The sequence below is a fragment of the Orbicella faveolata genome, unplaced genomic scaffold, assembly GCF_042242905.1.
Source record: "Orbicella faveolata isolate gen_17 unplaced genomic scaffold, um_ofav_v1 contig_15, whole genome shotgun sequence".
NCBI classification, from domain to species: domain Eukaryota; kingdom Metazoa; phylum Cnidaria; class Anthozoa; order Scleractinia; family Merulinidae; genus Orbicella; species Orbicella faveolata.
In genome coordinates, this window is record NW_028301542.1 from 7994258 (window position 1) to 8003645 (window position 9388).

Consider the following 9388-nt stretch of genomic DNA (forward strand, 5'->3'; position numbering starts at 1 on the left):
CTTTTTTGTTTTTGTCTTTGTGTTTATAGGCTAATTTTTGCCTACTTTTTCGTGCGGTTTTAAATGTAAATTAGTTTTTTCACGTCGTGTTAGGTAATCTTCCATTGTTTATCACGTAACCTCGTTAAGTCTATTCTTTTGCTTCAAAATTCCGTTTTAAAGCGTCGTAGTTTTCTAGCTGTATTCAGTCATTGTCAGTTCCGGAGTGCCATACAGATCTTGTAAGTGATCTCGTATTTTCCTTTCTAATTTTTTTTTTTTTTTTTTTTTTTTTTTTTTTGCCGTTTTTCGTATTGTTGTATAATCGGTTTATGTAAGTTTAAGTTCGTGTTTATCACTTTCTACATTTGTTATTTTGGTTTTAAGTGAGTCGTTAGAATTAACGACGAATTCAAAAAGTACGGGAGAGTTGTCTGCAACTTTAAAGAAGGACTTTTTCATATGGAATTACATAATTCATCTTATCATCAAGTAAAGATACTGTTATCTTGATTTTCATTTCCGGGCGCTAGCATTAGGGTTAACCTTCATATGATTGCTTCGGTTAACAAAGAGTTGACATATTTTCACAACTATATATAAGATCTGCCTGTTTCTTCGACGCAATCACTCATTCAACCAGTCTAATTTGGCTTAGCAGATTTAAATTAAACTAGGCATTACATCCTGGGTTTTTAATCAATCAGTCTAATAAGTGTCTTTTTTACACCAAGAGTTGAAAATGGAGCAGAGATACATCCTCTCTTATAAGTTATTGTATTTAATAACTTATGTAATACTCTACAATAACTTATATAATTTATATCGTTCATTTCGTTAGCGTTAACCTTCATATTAAGAAAGAGTCACACTAAAAAGTTTATCGAGTAACCTTGAGTACAACCAGTGAACACACCAAGTATTTCTAACATTTCTGTAATGTCCTTGCCTTGATTCCCCTGAAAAGGCAACACGTTTCTAAGTGCTTTTAAGAGTGAATGCCTATAAAAATGGACCTAAATCGCCTATCAATGGCACAAGTCGAAAAATTGATTTCGCTTGTATTTTGTCCATAGATAGGTCTTAGTAAGAATAGAAACGGAGCATAGTTAGTTTCTGCTAATACAGCATTCTTTGGTAGAAATACGCCAAAAACGATTTCGACCCGACTGGGCTCAAAATCTACTTCCGGTTTTGCTGAATTTTCCGAATATTTGATTGCTTCGCACTCCGCAGAACAACTACTTGAGAATCTTTCAATGGATTTTATATTCAGTTCAGGTCTTCGTGGTATGAGTGAGCGAAAAATAAAATAAATCAAAGTTAGTTTTGAGCCCGAAAAGAGATAAAACTGACACGCAAAATTTTACTGTATGTCGCAAGAGAATTATTGCATAAAAACATTGCCATATTTTTCTATGGGTTATAACTTTAAATACCATAAAAACACTTTCTACGGGTTAAATATACACCCACCTGTTAGGATATCAAAAAATATCTCTGGGCAAATGGTTTCAAGTCGCCCGCCTTGGCCTGTGTTTCTCATAGATTTTGCCCAAAATCCGCCGTTGGAATGTAAGCAATTGCGTGACGCGGATAGCCACTCTCGAGTAAAATATTCGTTTCCAGCAATCCGATGAAAGCAATTTTTGAAACGTTGTGTGGATAAAATAATGGAAAATGTTTTCTTGTTTTTTGTTTTTTGTTTTTTGTTTAAGTTAGTATAAATATATATGTTTTTCATTTGCATTGTAACACCCACGACATCCATGATAAAGAACGTTACTACGGTACTCCAGGAAATGATTTTAACACTTGTTTATTCTATTGATTTCATTGGTAACTTACAATACGGTGGCAGTTTTAGAGATACACGTAACCAATCCTCTATGGTTTAGTATGGCAACTGAATCATTGACTGACAAATAAAGTCAAGTAGAAATACCATACTTTCTATAAACTACTAACTGCGTGACGGCATCTCAGCTCTTCTAGCTGTGTAGAAAATTTGTACCTACACAATATGCTCAAACTCAGCTAGAAAACCCGGAATTTCTTGAATTGAATTACCCGAGGAAGAAATTGCGTTTAAGTTTCAATCATACTGGGAGAAAAATCCATCTTTTCTACTTTGGTTGTTTGATTAATTAACTGAAATTTGCAGATCATAACACTGGTAGACAAATAAACATTACAGTAGTCGATCTAGGACTAGGTTTACACTAAAGGAGTTCCCGGATTCATCAGTTTTAAGGTATTCGGATTAGTAGGGGTTTACAGTGAAAGGATATTCGGATTCTTAACCGTTTATACACGACGATAACTCCGGGAACATTCATGATGGAATGGTTAACAAGCAGTTTGTTGCCTCGACAACGAGAAACAAAATGCCTCCGAAAATAAGGCTAGGGGTAGGTTGAGACAGTCTGAAGTTTTCTCTCAACTCGCTGACCACGGTACAGTTGTCCATCATGTCAGGTCCCTCCAGGTATTTATTTAGGGTTTAGGGTCGAAAACCGTCGAGGTTTTCGATCGTGCCATCGTCGTCATCTTCGCAGTAAAGTATAAATTGGGTTTCTGAGGAGTATGGTATTACCCGTTATAAAAGTGATTACCTACACCTGAAACAGCACGAGGCAATCACCCAGCGACCGCCATCAAATGGCCGTCAATGTGCCTACGACTCGACTACGACTGGATTGTGTAATCCACCATTTTCGTTCCACCGCAAACTCAAAAGATCACAGGCGGAAAAATATCCGGATTCGAGAGAAAATCGTTCACGACAAAACTCTCCGAATTCAAAAGTTTTCGGTTTCAAAGTTCCCACTTTAAATTCCGGATTCAAAATCTCCGGAGACACGACCAAACCGGGGAGTTTTTATTTCGGATTCGTCCACTTTTGTGTAAACGGCAAAATCAATCCGGCACTAAAACATTCCGGATTTATCACGAATCCGGAACAATTTCCTCTTGTGTAAACCTACAATCCTGGCCATAAGTTGTTGGGACACCTCCCCTTTTTGCGCGCTAAACCAACGATCTCGACTACGTCCTTAACGTTTTAGAACAAAAGATAAATAGAAGCAAGTACAATTGACCCCCCCCCCTCTCCCCTAGCAATGTTGCATGAAAATGAAGCTATTCTGAAGACTAGATCGAATGTGGGAAAAAAGGAAAAAGGGACAATAGAAAGTGGTTACACAGTTGTGTTGGAACCAAACGCGATGGCTGAAAAATCGCTGTTATTGGAATAAGACGTGAATATCTATCTTATCGTCTCTTTAGTTCGAGAATACTGTTCTAGGAGGCGAACAATTCTTAAAACGTGGCTATTCTGAAGCTATTGTCAAGGATTTTTTCCTTCAAGATTTTTATCAACATTGACAGGGGGAGGGGAGGGGTAGGCGGGCTTGCGCGGTTTTGGTCTTAAGAGAGGCTGCCTGTGAAGTCATCTGCCGTAACTGTCCCAACACTTTTGACCAGGATTGTAGTCTTAAATGAACAGCGAACATCCATCTTGTTTTGTTCGCGGAAGTCGGTCACAGAGGGGCGAATTTCAATGAAATATATATATAATTTGATTAAGCAATCAGCCAAAAATAGGTTGGCCGCCAAAACAGTTTAGGGTTTAGCCTAACGCTAACCTTAAGTTTTAAGACTGAAGAAAAAAAGAAAAAAAAGCATTGAGCATTTCAGTTGTTTGAAACAGAAACATTCGCGCACAATGAACTATATGTATAGTACGTGGGTAACCAGGAAAGCAATCCGTCCAGCACAGTAATTCTTCAAATTAACAGCTTACCGAGACACTCGCACTGTCGATGCCTTTTATTTATGACTTTTAGGATTTGTTTACTTTACTTTTTCCGACTTTTTAGCAGGAGAAAAAGCACTAAATGTGCTGGTACAAATAAAAAGGTTTAACCGAAAATCGATCCGTCGAAATCAACAAATACAAATTTAATCACTGTAGCGTTCCTTCAGATCACGTAAGGCTACAAACCAACAATATCAACTTGTCATTACGTTTAACAAATGAACTTGGGACGATTTTCTTTCTAGAACTTGATCTTGTAATTAAAATGATCAAAGAAAGAACGACAGCCTAAAACGACATAGCAGTAACACCCGAGCTCCGAGTAAATTGCTTTTAATTGGCGTTTTTAATTAACGAAATTTCCAAAGCGATGACTTTCAAAATATTAAAAGTGGTCCATTATGTTTTTCTTTTTTCACCCAAATGTTCTAAGATAGCCATCTGCGGTTTGTTGGAAACGAATTATGTATTCAGGGTTATCGCCAGCGTCACGCAATTGTTTACATTCTCACGGCGGTACAGGGAAAAATTTAAGAGAAGCACAGGCCAAGGCGGGCGACTTAAAACCATTTGCCCAGAGATATTTTTTGATTTTCGAACAGGTGGGTGTAAAGTTAACCTGTGTAAAGTGTTTTTATGGCATTTAAAGTTATAGCCCATAGAAAAATATGGCGATATTTTAGTGCTATAATTCGTTTGAAACACATCGTAATATTTTGCGTTTGTGTTCGATCTCGTTTCGGGGTCAAACGAAACCTCGATTTATTTTATTTTTCACTCAGTCATACCATGACGACCTGAGCTGAATGTAAAGACCATTGAAAGATTCTCAAGTAGCTGTTCTGCGGAGCGCGAAGCAATCAAATATTCGGAAAATTCAGCAAATTTCTCCCAAAAAAAGCTGCATTAGCAGAAACTGACTATGCTCCGTTTGTTTACTAGCTAGGGCCAATCTATGGGCAAAAAATGAGCAAAATCGATTTTTCGACTTGTGCCGTTGTTTGGTCCATAGTTATGGGCACTGGCTCTTAAAATGGTCAGCTCTTGGGATGACAACTAACTATTTTTCGCAAGTGTAATCGTGTTAGCAGTTTATTACGTAATAGGGTGGTATTCAATTGAGTGTCGAACGTAATCAGACAATTACTTTGGTTTTAGTTTTACCACGGTTTGAGATGAGCTGAGTAGTCTCATTGTTAAGTAATTGGTTTTGGTTTTGGTTTTAGGACCCTCAATTGAAAACCGCTCTATCGTGTAAGAGAAGAAAGTCAATCGGCCAGCTAAACACCTAGGTCGCCTTACCATATCTTATTATGTAACCTTTTCTAACCTTTATTTTATCTTTTATCAATTGTGACTTTTGAACTAAATTTTAATCAAATAAATAAAGTTAGTATAAATAGAGAGAGTCACAACATGGCCTCCAAAACGCGGTTACTTTCACGACTAAACTGCTTTTCACATGGCTGGTGAAAATTAGTAAGTTTATCGGATAGCCCAGAGGAAAAAGGATAATTTTATTCTCCCTTGCAAGATCTTACAGTGCGAACACTGAACACTAAAAGTATTTCTGCAATGTTGAATGTCCTTAGCCCTCGACTAAAAGTAGCTATAGCTATTCGAAATACCGCCTGGAGGGGTACATGTAGGTCTATGGTGAAACTATTTATCAATTTTTTGTAATAGTGTGCGATAGTGAAATATGTCTGTAAATAGTGTCAATTAATAAAATCTAAAAATCTAAAATCTAAGCTCGATAGCTTTCGGTCATCAGTTTATAAGAGGTACCGAGTTACAACGCATGACTTACAAGTATCCCACAAGAATAAGCTGTAAGGATTATTTCGCCCGACAAAAACTCCACGGCTTTAACATTTCGTGTTGGGGCGACTTTTGGCGATGTGGGGGTCCCTCTCCTCGGTTTGCACGTGTTGGCATTGTACCTCGCCTTCACCTACTCTCCACAAAAAAAAAAAAAACCTGGCGTCGTGTTGAAAGAGTTTTTTTTAAAATACATAATTTCACGAAGTGCGAACGAAGCCTTGTTTCAGCGACATAATCAGTCAATCAGTCAATATTAATCTCAAACTGGCTCAGTAGTTTTAAATGAAACTAGTTATCACATCCTAGGTTTGTTATTAATCGTGTTCATTTTTTTCAAGCTAAGATTAGAAAAAAAGGTCGGTGTGTTTTTTTATTTTTTGAAATTGGAGCAGAGTCTAGGATCATTCAATAACTTCTGTAATGCTCTTCAATAACTTATGTGCCTAGAAACCTCACGAGAAACAAGGAAACACAGACTTGAAGCGAAGTAGGTTTAGTTTTATTCATACTCTTTCGTATATTTAGGCTCCAAAATATAACCGTTTTTCTCATACAAATCCTATAAAATTGTTGTGTAACCTGAGTACTATCTGTACTAATGTTTTTACAAACAAAGGCATTTTGAGGTCAACAAAAATTTCAAGACGCTGGTTGCTTGACTTGAAACAAAGTGACACATATAATCATCTTAGAACGTTTTGGGACGGATGCTTGCTTCAAAAATATATTTTAAAAGTATTTATAATTTATATATTTCCTAAAAAATAGTACCAGAATACGGTGATAAGAACCGCGATGCTGTGAAGTCTATAGGCTAGAAAGGAAGTTGCAACAATGGCGACTTTCTCTTCCAGTGAACTTGCAACAGGAGCCCATGACCATCGTCATGGGCTCCTGACTTGCAGTTTGTTATTTGTAATAGCCATATTTCATAATAATTTCAGTACACTACTGAAGAATTATTGTATTACTTAGCACAACAGTTAACATAAAGTTAAACCCGACAAATGAAACAGTCAAACCCGACTGATATGATCGGGGTCTGATATGGCACGTTGGGGTCTGATATGGTAGGTCGGGGTCTCGTATTGTATGTTGGGGTCTGATATGGGGGGCCTGATATGGTAGGCTACGTTCCAACTCTAATAGGATTTACGAGCTTGGGCTACCTGTGTTGTATCAAATATTTCTGGAGAAAATAAATCTAAATTGAGTTTTGATCATCGACCGGCCCTGCACGACAGTGCGTCGCCAGATATTTATTTTCTCAACTTCACCTTCTATTTGTTCTTATATAACTTAGTATATGTAATAGGACTTCATGATGTCCAATTTGGAAATAATTGGATGAGATAAATGCCGAGGATTGCCAAATTGGACGAGGCCGTAGATCGAGTCCAATTTGGCAGTCCGAGGTATTTTTCTCATCCAATTATTTCCAAATTGGATGAGCATGCAGTCCTATTGCCTATTAATTATATAGCAACCAAAAACAGATGAACAGGGCAAATATTTGACCCTCTAAAGTACTTGAATTGCAGCTTGCCGTTGTTCTTTAGATGGCAGTCTAAGGAACCTTGCATAACAGCAAGGCTTTCTGGCTCGTGTTCATCTACGTTTTGCTTTCTTATCTTTACATAAAATCGGCAAAGAACGTCGTAAGCTCGTCTTCGGGAGTCTCCTCAAGCTCTCTCACTTCGCTTCGCTCGGCACGCCACAGTTACGCAACTTTAACCCAGGTTTTTGAGCTTCTTTGGGTGTTCTTGTTCTGATTATTCTTCCTCATCTCGAGTAAATCAGTTGGTAGCATCTATCTCTGGAAACCTAGCTGAAGACTCAATTTGAAAGTTTGAGACGTCAAAAAAGAAGAGAGAGAAAAGTCGGCAAATCTCGCCATTATCAAAACATAAGAAAACTCGGTCGCTGACGTTTGATGGCAGTGATAATAGCTGCAACCTGATTGGCCAATAGTTGGTTCTTTTATTTAGCTTGACATTTGATCGGTTGATGCAAAGTATCCAGATTTTTCCCAAATTGGGCAGTTTGTTCAAAGCTATAAATAGTTACCTAAAGCTCGAGAAAAACTATGCAATTTATTTTAAATTTGGACGGTTGGCAAAAATTAATAAAAAATAGATCTGTTGGCAATATTGGATTTTGATGCAGCTATATAACTACTGTAATAATAACTTTAATAACTTATGTAATACTGTGCAACTGAACATATATAAGTTATACTATTCATTACGTTACTGTTAAACCTCAATGTCTCGTTTAAGAAAGAGTCAAAGTATGGCATCAAAAAGCGCAGCCATTTTTATGGCTAAAGTGCTTCGCATATAGCTAAGTGAACACTAGATGGTTTAGAGTCCTTGGTACGCGATCACTGAAAAGTCAAACTAGTTATCACATCCTAGGTTTGTTATCAATCGTGCTCATTTTTTTCAAGTTAAAATTGGAACAAAAGGTCGGTGTTTTCTTTTTTTTTGTTTTGAAACTGGAGCAGAGTCCAGGATCATTCAATAACTTCTGTAATACTCTTCAATAACGGCTTATGTGCCTAGAAACCTCAGGTGAAACAAGGAGACACACACTTGAAGCGAAGTAGGCGTAGTTTTATTCATACTCCTTCGTATTTTTAGGCTGCAATATGTTACGGTTTTCGCATACAAATCCTTATAAAATTATTTGGACTCTTACGTGACCTGAGTACTATCTGTACTAATGCTTTTACGTTGGCGCTCATTTACAAGCTTGGGCCACCTGTGTTGTATCAAATATTTCTGGAGAAAATGAATCGAAATTAAGGTTTGATCATTGACAGGCCCTGCACGACAGTGCGTCGCCAAATATTTATTTTCTTAATTTTACTTTGTGTTTGTATTTGTCTACATTGCTCGAATCTACATCTTGTTTTCGCGAGTGAAAAAGTTGAATAAACCATTCTGATCACAAGTCACAGCCTTTTGACGAGCTACAAATCAGACAAACAATCATGACCACGGCGAATTTGCCGAGCTACTCTGCAAGCTACACAACTCGGAAGATTTGCTTTCTGACCAGAATTCATGGTCATTTTCCAGTCGCAGAGCTACAAAATATTCATTCCTGATGACGCAGGCTTCGTTCCTTGTTGTCGAAGGCGAGCAGGTCGAAAACACAGCGCTATTTGCAAACTACAATTTTGCAGAAACCACACAGACCTCCTTAGAATCTGCATAGCGCACACGTGACTGGTGATTATTCACGTGCACGCGCTCATGATGTAATTTACCCCTGCAGCGAGCGGCGAGGCAAAATCGGTGAACAAGGTCGTCTAAATCTCGATACAGACTGTATTTAATAGGATACAGTACGTGAACGCAATAATTCAAATGAGCAGCCTGTTTCACTGACATCATCTGTCAATCAGTCCATTAATCCATCTATCCATCAATCAATCAATCAATCAATCAATCCATCAATCAATTGGCATTCATTTAAACTAGTTATCTCATCCTGGGTTTGTTTATCACTCATGCCAAGTTTTTTGCATAGGATTGCATTGGGAAAAAAATTAGAGGTCAGCGTTTTTTCGTTATAAGAGGAGTTGAAATTGGAGCAGACTGATATATCCTTTCTCATGTATATATTTTTTAAATATAAATTACTGTAATAATAACTTTTAATACTCTGCAATAACACACACATATATATAACTTATACTATTCATTACGTTATGGTTAACCCTCAATCTTTCGGTTAAGAAAGAGTAAAACTGATGGC